Source organism: Oncorhynchus nerka, linkage group LG14 (genome assembly GCF_034236695.1).
Source record: "Oncorhynchus nerka isolate Pitt River linkage group LG14, Oner_Uvic_2.0, whole genome shotgun sequence".
Lineage (NCBI taxonomy): Eukaryota > Metazoa > Chordata > Actinopteri > Salmoniformes > Salmonidae > Oncorhynchus > Oncorhynchus nerka.
The window spans coordinates 71739124-71751538 of record NC_088409.1 but is presented as its reverse complement, the minus strand read 5'-3'; the positions used below and the strand labels follow the sequence as shown (position 1 = coordinate 71751538).

The window sequence follows — 12415 nt, the reverse complement described above, 5'->3', positions numbered from 1 at the left end:
GGGTTACAATCTGTATGTTGGGGGACACAGACACACAGGGAGGAGGGTTACAATCTGTATGTTGGGGGACACAGACACACAGGGAGGAGGGTTACAATCTGTCTGTTGGGGGACACAGACACACAGGGAGGAGGGTTACAATCTGTATGTTGGGGGACACAGACACACAGGGAAGAAGATTTACATTTACATGACATTTTAGTCATTTAGCAGACGTTCGTATCCAGAGCCACTCACAGGAGCAATTAGTGTTAAGTGCCTTACTCAAGGGCACATCAACAGACTTTTCACCTAGTTGGCTTGGGGATTCGAACCAGGTTATTGGCGCAACGCAGCTACCTGCCGCCCACCATTACATTATTATAGAACCCAATCACATGCTGTAGTTGATGCTGAGAACTGAACAGATTATCTGGTTGGTTAACACAGAGGAGAGGGGAAATCCAGACAGATGCAGGGACAGGGACAGGGACACTGGGCACACACACACACACACACACATACAGGGACAGCGGTTAGAATCTCAGAACATAGACACACAAAGATCGGGCTAAAGTGGCTGGATGCCACAAAAAAAAATCTATATTTGGTTCTGTCAATACAGTCATTTCCATACAGTTTATTTCTGTCCTTTGCTACATTTCCCCTAGTTTAGCCAAAACCAGACACAGCAGCTGTGGAAGAGACTACATCAGTGACACATGGCATGTAACTACCAATCAGAGGATACTCAGACTCCCATTGGACCATCATCAGAGCAAAGTTGAAGTGACAGCGTGATGTGCAAATGATGAGCATGAGCCATGGTCAAAGGGGTTGTCTGCTGTGATGGTTGTTCTGGGCTGCTGCAGTCACAGTACCATGGTCAGAGGGGTTGTCTGCTGTGATGGTTGTTCTGGGCTGCTGCAGTCACAGTACCATGGTCAAAGGGGTTGTCTGCTGTGATGGTTGTTCTGGGCTGCTGCAGTCACAGTACCATGGTCAAAGGGGTTGTCTGCTGTGATGGTTGTTCTGGGCTGCTACAGTCACAGTGCCATGGTCAGAGTGGTTGTCTGCTGTGATGGTTGTTCTGGGCTGCTGCAGTCACAGTACCATGGTCAGAGTGGTTGTCTGCTGTGATGGTTGTTCTGGGCTGCTGCAGTCACAGTACCATGGTCAGAGTGGTTGTCTGCTGTGATGGTTGTTCTGGGCTGCTGCAGTCACAGTACCATGGTCAGAGTGGTTGTCTGCTGTGATGGTTGTTCTGGGCTGCTACAGTCACAGTACCATGGTCAGAGGGGTTGTCTGCTGTGATGGTTGTTCTGGGCTGCTGCAGTCACAGTACCATGGTCAGAGTGGTTGTCTGCTGTGATGGTTGTTCTGGGCTGCTACAGTCACAGTACCATGGTCAGAGGGGTTGTCTGCTGTGATGGTTGTTCTGGGCTGCTACAGTCACAGTACCATGGTCAGAGGGGTTGTCTGCTGTGATGGTTGTTCTGGGCTGCTGCAGTCACAGTACCATGGTCAGATGGTAGTCGTTGATGGGCCGGCTCGTAAAGACAAGTGACACACAATGTCCAATACACTGCTCCTCTCTCTCTCTCTCTCTCTCTCTCTCTCTCTCTCTCTTTTTTTTTCTCTCTTTCTCTCACACCCACACATGCCTGGCATCTCAGAGTGGCTTTGACACTGTTCTGCCAGGCCTGTCCACTCTGATCACACTGACAGGCCTACTGGTCACTGTCTGTCTCTATAGCCCTTTATCTTCCTTCTCTTCCTCTTTCTCTGTCTGTCTCTGTTGATGCTAACCCACACACACACACACATGCAAAAATACACAAAATGTGTTGAGGCAGGGAAGCGTGCAGGTTTTAACCAAGCACTGAGAATGCACTGACTCATCTCCCGGAGAGCAGCACTGATGAGAGCAACTTACAGACACAATGGAAGAACACAACGCCTGTGAGGTGTGAAACATGCTTAAAGTAGAGAGAGGAACACAACAGAAAGCCTGGCACTCCGAGCAGAGGAAGGAAGATTTTAGCTATGCAAACAGATCAAATATACAAACAGCCAGAACCAAATAACACAGACTAAATCAAAACCTCCACCGCCCAGTGCCAAGCGGATCAGAAGGAAAGCCAAAATAAAGCAGCATCTCATTCAGATTCAGAGAGGGAAGGAATGAATGAAGGATGCGATTGCCCTGTAACTGACAGCCCTAGATGAGAAAGAAGAGAGTAGGAGGGATGCAGGATCGTCCAACAACCTGACAGTACGGAGAGCGAGGGAGAGAAGGAAGACACTGATTGTATAGAGCAGGAGGTATACAGCCAGAACAGATGTCAACTCTGGATGACAACAATCACTATGTCAACAACATCATCATGGTTCTAAACAGGACAGCACAACAATATCCACTGTAGCCTAGCTACAGCATATGATAATGGTCACTGCATAACTTTGATTTGCAAGTATAATTGAATAGGGGTGTAAAAGTAGAGCTAGAGTCGATCAGGACATGACATTATAAAGGATGTGGAAGATGGATAGCATATAGGAGAAGCGAAAGTAGCCCACTGGTATGAATAGAGGAGCAGATGTTTGGGGAGGAAGAGATGATAAATAGGTAGAAGGGAAAGGAAGAGACAGACATTAATTTAAGTCGCTAACCAACTAAAAAGACCTAGAACAGTGACTCACACAGGCTCAATTCAACAAACAAACCTTAGCTACTTTCCTTTACATCCACAACACAACTAATTACTCAATGTCAAGTGAGTATTTGCAGCACAAAAGGAAGTGCGGAGAACACAGCACACTATTTACAAGACAAAGACTGTTAGACATTGCAAAAGTATTCATCTGTTTAAAACATTGCAAAAACCGTCTTAGCCTACACCTGCTGTGACCAAGCCTGGCGCAACAGAGAAGACATTCACAAACAAAAATATAAACGCAACATGCAACAACTTCAATGATATTACTGAGTTACAGTTCATATAAGGAAATCAGTCAATCATTTTTTTATTAGGCCCTAATCTATGACTTTCATATGAATGGGCAGGGGCGCAGCCATGGGTGGGCTTGGCAGGACATAGGCCCCCCGACTGGGGAGCAAGGCCCAGCCAATCAGAATGAGTTTTTCCCTACAAAAGGGCTTTATTACAGACAGAAATACTCTTCAGTTTCATGAGCTGTCCGGTTGACTGGTCTCAGACAATCCCGCAGGTGAAGGAGCCGGGTTTGTTGAGGTCCTAGGCAGGTTGGACGTACTGAAAAATTCTCGACAACAACCTTGGAAGCGACGTACGGTAGAGAAATTGACTTTACATTCTCTGGCAACATCTTTGGTGGACATTCCTGCAGTCAGCATGCCAAATGCACGCTCCCTCAAAACCTGAGTCATCTGTGGCAATGTGTTGTGTGACAGAACTGCACATTTTAGAGTGGTCTTTTATTGTCCCCAGCACAAGGTGCACCTGTGTAATGATCAAGCTTTTTAATCAGCATCTTGATATGCCACACCTGTCAGGTGGATGGGTTATCTTGGCAAAGGAGAAATGCTCACTAACAGGGATGTAAACAAATTTGCTCACAAAATTTGACAGAAATAAGCTTTTTGTGTGTATGGAAAATATGTGGGATCTTTTATTTCAGCTCATGAAACATTACATGTTGCGTTTATATTTCTGATTAGTATACATGAGGAATGGATCCTGCTAAAAACATATCTTTCTACAGATGGCACCGTGTCTACCCAGGGCACATCCACAATTCACATGTTTTATCCCACTTTCAAAGCATGCTTGTCAAGCAGGAGAGAGATAGGAGACGTGAAAGATTGGAATTGAAGAGACAGTCAGCCAAATCTCTATGTAGGCTGAAAAACCTCTTTCCCTGTTGTTGGCTCTAAATGCATGAGACCAAATTGCTGCCCTCACTAATAGCAGGTTACACTGCACAACCAGGTAAATGTGTAAACAACATATGAGGTAGGTAAGGAGTTTGAAATAGAATGTTCCAATCAGGGAGTGTGAGCCTCAGTGCAGCACAGGTCTGGCTTGCTTATGCTTGTTTTCCATTTTCAGCAGTGTATGACTCCAGTAAGTCACTACCAGCATGGGTCAAGTGACAACAAACAATTACATGGAAAACCAGTGACATGGTGTCTGTTGGCTGTATTTAAATGTCAAGTAAATGCAGCAAGATACATTCTGAAAGCCCAAGCCTCCCATCACTAGTGCTGTTACAATATATTCCGACAAAATGCAGCCACATTAATTTCAAAGTACAAGAAGTGTTTGAGTACAGTGCCATGGTAATACATTAGTAATGGGTCTACAATGAGTGGCTTCAGTGGTAGCCTACGATAATGGGAAAAGCAATCTGTCTCCAGCAGCCATTTATTACCAATTTAAACCCAACAGTAAATATGATCTGTATTAGGCCCAGTCTGACAAATTCAACTCATTATTCAAAATCATGTAATCAGATAACAAATCAGGATTAACGCAGAATAAATTGGTCAACACCACACGTCAATAAGCATGGTGACAGTTGAGCTGGCATAGGCTTGCCTGCATGGTCCGCCTGGAATGGAGAGCACTCACTCAGAACGATGGGAGATTTTCCTCACTCTGGTGGATACAGCTGATGGCTTGTGAAGATACAGAGCCATTGGTAAAAGGAGGGGGGGGGGGGGTTGTATGAAGATGGAAGCTGTCTGGTGTGCAAAGGGTGGAAAAGGTGCATCTCTCTATCTCTCAAAGCGAAGTCTATTATTCCATCCATCTCCATAATGCTGAGAGCCAAGCACAGAGCCTCTAAACCTTTGTTGATTCCTTAAGATACATTAAAGGGATGAGGTGAGACCTAGTGAGCATGAACAGCATGCTAAGTCACAACAGTGGCAGACACAGCCAGGCAAAGGCAAAGCATTACCTGGGAGAGTCCACATCTTATTGAAGGCATATCAAATGAAGGACAAGTTGATTGACAGTCTTGATTGTGTAACCTTTATTTAACTAGGGCTTGACATACTCTAACACATTGTTTCTATTCATATTCATGCTAGGTCCTATCAAACTGCATGATCAAATAAAAAGGAAATGGAATGAGAATTAGTCAACGCTGTGCTACAGTGAGAATACTCAGTTAATTGAATCCAGGCAAAACGACAGATAAGTTAATAAACCTAGACTAAAACTGATTCATACTTCATGAATAATATAAATATATTAACTTGTATTTGTTTGCTGTCATCAGGGGCACTATATATACTCAGGTCTACTCAGATAGTGATAAATCTTGCACTGCAGATATCGAGCCAACTAGAAAATATAGTGCTCTTGAAAAATTATTACTAAATCTACCCCTTCCAATCTCATTCCAATCTTCTCTCAGTAGAGCAGCCTCGTCTGAGGACACTGTGGCAGAGACGTTGTCTTACGTCAGAAAGCATGACGTTTCCATCTGAGGGACAAGCGCCATGCAGGAGAGACGCCACCTGATGAGAAAACAATGGTGGCAGAGATGGACACACCAAATCATCAAGACAAACATATTATGTTATTGAGGTCTTGATCAGCCCTGTCTGTCTAGGAAGGTGAGTAAACACTGTGATTCAGTCAACAACGTCAACAGACAGCATTCAGTCAGTCACGGCCGTCACAGAAATGTGATACCGTCACACTGTCACACAGACAGACACCAATGTGTCACCTTCTGACCCAGTAGTCACTGCCGTGGGTTGGTCAAAGACAACACAGACCACTGAGAATATACAACGCACTCCAGTGAGCTCCAGCTCTCACTAGAATGGAAGCTGTCATATTGATATTTCCATTTCCTTTCTCCAATACTACCAGTGACCCTCTAATAGCTGTCATTTGTGAGGCCATGACAATAATAATGAGAACAGCCTCAGCAACGGGGCATTTGTCATTTGACCAACCCACGGCAGTGACTCCTGGAGTATATATGTTTGTCTTGATGATTTTGTGTGTCCATCTCTGCCACCATTGTTTTCTAATCAGGTGGCGTCTCTCCTGCATGAAGCTCATCACTCAGATGGAGACGTCATGCTTTCTGACATAAGACTACGTCTTAAATCACTTAGGAAGCAATCCCATCTGCACTCTAACACTGACTGCCCATAAGGCTCTGGTCAAAAGTGGTGTACTACTCAGGGAATAGGGGGCCATTTGAGATGCTCTGTAGCCATACTTTAGACCAGGGGTACTCAACTCTTACCTTTCGAGGTCCGGAGCCTGCTGGTTTTCTGTTCTACCTGATAATTAATTGCACACACCCGGTGTCGCAGGTCTAAATCAGTCCCTGATTAGAGGAGAATCACCCACCCGGTGTCGCAGGTTTAAATCAGTCCCTGATTAGAGGAGAATCACCCAGGTCTAAATCAGTCCCTGATTAGAGGAGAATCACCCACCCGGTGTCGCAGGTTTAAATCAGTCCCTGATTAGAGGAGAATCACCCACCCGGTGTCGCAGGTTTAAATCAGTCCCTGATTAGAGGAGAATCACCCACCCGGTGTCGCAGGTTTAAATCAGTCCCTGATTAGAGGAGAACAATGAAAAATGCAGTGGAACTGGCTTTGAGGTCCGGAGTTGAGGGCTTTAAACCATTATAATCAGACACAATTGGACCTCCTCATTCAGTCTGAAACCTCTAGATCTGAGGTAGCTTTTCTATCCAACAGAGTATGATTATTTCACTTTTCTAGAGGCTATCATAAATATTCTTAGAGGACCTTGGTGGAGCCAGCTTGCGTAAATTTACCACTAGGGAGAATGGAAATAATGATATGAAATCCAGATTAACATATAGTCTCTAAGGTGCAGCCAAACACCTCCAGAAGTGAATAGTGAATGGGTCATCTCTTTAGTATATCAGTATATTCAGTGGGGTAAAGTACTTAAGTAAAAAATACTTTACATTTTTTAATTTAAATTTTACCCCCTTTTCTCCCCAATTTCGTGGTATCCAATTGTTAGTAGTTACTATCTTGTCTCATCGCTACAACTCCCGTATGGGCTCGGGAGAGATGAAGGTCGAAAGCCATGCGTCCTCCGAAACAGAACCCAACCAAGCCGCACTGCTTCTTAACACAGCGCGCATCCAACCCGGAAGCCAGCCGCTCCAATGTGTCGGAGGAAACACCTTGCCCCTGGTGACCTGGTTAGCGTGCACTGCGCCCGGCTCGCCACAGGAGTCGCTAGTGCGCGATGAGGCAAGGATATCCCTACCGGCCAAACCCTCCCTAACCCGGACGACGCTAGGCCAATTGTGCGTCGCCCCATGGACCTCCCGGTCGCGGTTGGCTGTGACAGAGCCTGGGCTCGAACCCAGAGTCTCTGGTGGCACAAATAGCTCTGCGCCACCCGGGAGGCCCGTAAAAATACTTTTAAGAACTACTTAAAAGTCGTTTTTGGCGATATCTGTACTTTACTTTACTATTTATATTTTTCACAACTTTTACTTTACTACATTCCTAAAGAAAATTATGTACTTTTACTCCATACATTTTCCCTGACACCCAAAAGTACTCATTACATTGTGAATGCTTAGCAGGAAAGAAAATTGTCAAATTTGCACACTTATCAAGAGAACATCCCTGGTCATCCCTACTGCCACTGATTTGGCAGACTCACTAAACACAAATCCTTTGTTTGTAAATGATATCTAAGTATTGGAGTGTAAATTTAAAAAACAAGAAAATTGTGCCGTCTGGTTTGCTTAATATAAGTAATCTTTTATTATTCGAACTTATACTTTTGATACTTACATATATTTTAGCAACTACATTTACTTTTGATACTTAAGTATAGTTAAAACCAAATACTTTTAGACTTATACTCAAGTAGTATTTTACTGGGTGATTTTCACTTTTACTGAAGTCATTCTCTATTAAGGTATCTTTACTTTTACTCAAGTCTGACAATTGGGTACTTTTCCACCACTGTATATTTGTGACAGTTTAATACGTTCTTGTGGTTTTACTGGTCTGGAGCTTTATGGCGTGTGGGTGACGGCATTAGTCATCCTGAAATCATCCCAGGAGCTCATTGTGATGGCTTTAGTGGTATAATACAGTATACCCCCACTCTCTCTCTATCTCTTACTCACTCACTCCCTCTTCATTTCTCTCTCAAACATGATCATCTCCATCTCTCTCTCTGTGTCTCTCTCTCTGTCTTAGTCTTTCCCTCCCTCTTCATTTCTGTCTCAAACATTATCTTCCCCATCTCTCTCTGTGTCTCCTCTCTCTCTCTGTCTGTCTCTCTTACTCCCTTCCCCTCTCCCTCCCTCTTAATTCATCTCTCTCTCTCTCTGTGTCTCCTCTCTCTCTCTGTCTGTCTCTCTTACTCCCTTCCCTCTCCCTCCCTCTTAATTCATCTCTCTCTCTCTCTGTGTCTCCTCTCTCTCTCTGTCTGTCTCTCTTACTCCCTTCCCCTCTCCCTCCCTCTTAATTCATCTCTCTCTCTCTGTGTCTCCTCTCTCTCTCTGTCTGTCTCTCTTACTCCCTTCCCCTCTCCCTCCCTCTTAATTCATCTCTCTCTCTCTCTGTGTCTCCTCTCTCTCTCTGTCTGTCTCTCTTACTCCCTTCCCCTCTCCCTCCCTCTTAATTCATCTCTCTCTCTCTCTGTGTCTCCTCTCTCTCTCTGTCTGTCTCTCTTACTCCCTTCCCCTCTCCCTCCCTCTTAATTCATCTCTCTCTCTCTCTCTCTGTGTCTCCTCTCTCTCTCTGTCTGTCTCTCTTACTCCCTTCCCCTCTCCCTCCCTCTTAATTCATCTCTCTCTCTCTCTGTGTCTCTCTCTCTCTCTGTCTGTCTGTCTTACTCCCTTCCCCTCTCCCTCCCTCTTAATTCATCTCTCTCTCTCTCTGTGTCTCCTCTCTCTCTGTCTGTCTCTCTTACTCCCTTCCCCTCTCCCTCCCTCTTAATTCATCTCTTCTCTCTGTGTCTCTCTCTCTCTCTCTGTCTGTCTCTCTTACTCCCTTCCCTCTCCCTCCCTCTTAATTCATCTCTCTCTCTCTCTGTGTCTCCTCTCTCTCTCTGTCTGTCTCTCTTACTCCCTTCCCCTCTCCCTCCCTCTTAATTCATCTCTCTCTCTCTCTGTGTCTCCTCTCTCTCTCTGTCTGTCTCTCTTACTCCCTTCCCCTCTCCCTCCCTCTTAATTCATCTCTCTCTCTCTCTGTGTCTCCTCTCTCTCTCTGTCTGTCTCTCTTACTCCCTTCCCCTCTCCCTCCCTCTTAATTCATCTCTCTCTCTCTGTGTCTCCTCTCTCTCTCTGTCTGTCTCTCTTACTCCCTTCCCCTCTCCCTCCCTCTTAATTCATCTCTCTCTCTGTCTGTCTCTCTTACTCCCTTCCCCTCTCCCTCCCTCTTAATTCATCTCTCTCTCTGTCTGTCTCTCTTACTCCCTTCCCCTCTCCCTCCCTCTTAATTCATCTCTCTCTCTCTCTGTGTCTCCTCTCTCTCTCTGTCTGTCTCTCTTACTCCCTTCCCCTCTCCCTCCCTCTTAATTAATCTCTCTCTCTCTGTGTCTCCTCTCTCTCTCTGTCTGTCTCTCTTACTCCCTTCCCCTCTCCCTCCCTCTTAATTCATCTCTCTCTCTCTGTGTCTCCTCTCTCTCTCTGTCTGTCTCTCTTACTCCCTTCCCCTCTCCCTCCCTCTTAATTCATCTCTCTCTCTGTGTCTCCTCTCTCTCTCTGTCTGTCTCTCTTACTCCCTTCCCCTCTCCCTCCCTCTTAATTCATCTCTCTCTCTCTCTGTGTCTCCTCTCTCTCTCTGTCTGTCTCTCTTACTCCCTTCCCCTCTCCCTCCCTCTTAATTCATCTCTCTCTCTCTCTGTGTCTCCTCTCTCTCTCTGTCTGTCTCTCTTACTCCCTTCCCCTCTCCCTCCCTCTTAATTCATCTCTCTCTCTCTCTGTGTCTCCTCTCTCTCTGTCTGTCTCTCTTACTCCCTTCCCCTCTCCCTCCCTCTTAATTCATCTCTCTCTCTCTCTCTGTGTCTCCTCTCTCTCTCTGTCTGTCTCTCTTACTCCCTTCCCCTCTCCCTCCCTCTTAATTCATCTCTCTCTCTCTCTGTGTCTCCTCTCTCTCTCTGTCTGTCTCTCTTACTCCCTTCCCCTCTCCCTCCCTCTTAATTCATCTCTCTCTCTCTCTGTGTCTCCTCTCTCTCTCTGTCTGTCTCTCTTACTCCCTTCCCCTCTCCCTCCCTCTTAATTCATCTCTCTCTCTCTCTGTGTCTCTCTCTCTCTCTGTCTGTCTCTCTTACGCCCTTCCCTCTCCCTCCCTCTTAATTCATCTCTCTCTCCCTCTTAATTCTCTCTCTCTCTGTCTGTCTCTCTTACTCCCTTCCTCTCCCTCCCTCTTAATTCATCTCTCTCTCTCTCTACTCCTTCCCTCTCCCTCCCTCTTGTCTCCTCTCTCTCTCTGTCTGTCTCTCTTACTCCCTTCCCCTCTCCCTCCCTCTTAATTCATCTCTCTCTCTCTCTGTGTCTCCTCTCTCTCTCTGTCTGTCTCTCTTACTCCCTTCCCCTCTCCCTCCCTCTTAATTCATCTCTCTCTCTCTCTGTGTCTCTCTCTCTCTCTGTCTGTCTCTCTTACTCCCTTCCCCTCTCCCTCCCTCTTAATTCATCTCTCTCTCTCTCTGTGTCTCCTCTCTCTCTCTGTCTGTCTCTCTTACTCCCTTCCCCTCTCCCTCCCTCTTAATTCATCTCTCTCTCTCTCTGTGTCTCTCTCTCTCTCTGTCTGTCTCTCTTACTCCCTTCCCCTCTCCCTCCCTCTTAATTCATCTCTCTCTCTCTCTGTGTCTCTCTCTCTCTCTGTCTGTCTCTCTTACTCCCTTCCCCTCTCCCTCCCTCTTAATTCATCTCTCTCTCTCTCTGTGTCTCTCTCTCTCTCTGTCTGTCTCTCTTACTCCCTTCCCCTCTCCCTCCCTCTTAATTCATCTCTCTCTCTCTCTGTGTCTCTCTCTCTCTCTCTGTCTGTCTCTCTTACTCCCTTCCCCTCTCCCTCCCTCTTAATTCATTCTCTCTCTCTCTCTGTGTCTCCTCTCTCTCTCTGTCTGTCTCTCTTACTCCCTTCCCTCTCCCTCCCTCTTAATTCATCTCTCTCTCTCTGTGTCTCCTCTCTCTCTGTCTGTCTCTCTTACTCCCTTCCCTCTCCCTCCCTCTTAATTCATCTCTCTCTCTCTCTGTCTGTCTCTCTTAATTCTCTCTCTCTGTCTGTCTCTCTTACTCCCTTCCCCTCTCCCTCCCTCTTAATTCATCTCTCTCTCTCTCTGTGTCTCTCTCTCTCTCTGTCTGTCTCTCTTACTCCCTTCCCTCTCCCTCCCTCTTAATTCATCTCTCTCTCTCTCTGTGTCTCTCTCTCTCTCTGTCTGTCTCTCTTACTCCCTTCCCCTCTCCCTCCCTCTTAATTCATCTCTCTCTCTCTCTGTGTCTCCTCTCTCTCTCTGTCTGTCTCTCTTACTCCCTTCCCCTCTCTCCTCTGTCCTCTTAATTCATCTCTCTCTCTCTCTGTGTCTCCTCTCTCTCTCTGTCTGTCTCTCTTACTCCCTTCTCCCTCCCTCCCTCCCTCTTAATTCATCTCTCTCTCTCTCTGTGTCTCCTCTCTCTCTCTGTCTGTCTCTCTTACTCCCTTCCCCTCTCCCTCCCTCTTAATTCATCTCTCTCTCTCTCTGTGTCTCCTCTCTCTCTCTGTCTGTCTCTCTTACTCCCTTCCCTCTCCCCCTCTTAATTCATCTCTCTCTCTGTCTGTCTCTCTTACTCCCTTCCCCTCTCCCTCCCTTAATTCTTCTCTCTCTTAATTCATCTCTCTCTCTCTCTGTGTCTCTCTCTCTCTGTCTGTCTCTCTTACTCCCTTCCCCTCTCCCTCCCTCTTAATTCATCTCTCTCTCTCTCTGTGTCTCCTCTCTCTCTCTGTCTGTCTCTCTTACTCCCTTCCCCTCTCCCTCCCTCTTAATTCATCTCTCTCTCTCTCTGTGTCTCCTCTCTCTCTCTGTCTGTCTCTCTTACTCCCTTCCCCTCTCCCTCCCTCTTAATTCATCTCTCTCTCTCTCTGTGTCTCCTCTCTCTCTCTGTCTGTCTCTCTTACTCCCTTCCCTCTCCCTCCCTCTTAATTCATCTCTCTCTCTCTCTGTGTCTCCTCTCTCTCTCTGTCTGTCTCTCTTGTCTCTCTTACTCCCTTCCCCTCTCCCTCCCTCTTAATTCATCTCTCTCTGTGTCTCCTCTCTCTCTCTGTCTGTCTCTCTTACTCCCTTCCCCTCTCCCTCCCTCTTAATTCATCTCTCTCTCTGTCTGTCTCTCTTACTCCCTTCCCCTCTCCCTCCCTCTTAATTCATCTCTCTCTCTGTCTGTCTCTCTCTCTCTCTCTGTCTGTCTCTCTTACTCCCTTCCCCTCTCCCTCCTC

General features: G+C 46.2%; 1 protein-coding gene across 1 annotated transcript in view; it reads right to left on the bottom strand.

Moving 5' to 3' along the window:
* Positions 1–12415, bottom strand: part of LOC115141289 (membrane-associated phosphatidylinositol transfer protein 3-like) — a 231266-nt gene that overhangs the window by 184742 nt on the left and 34109 nt on the right. The window lies entirely within an intron of this gene.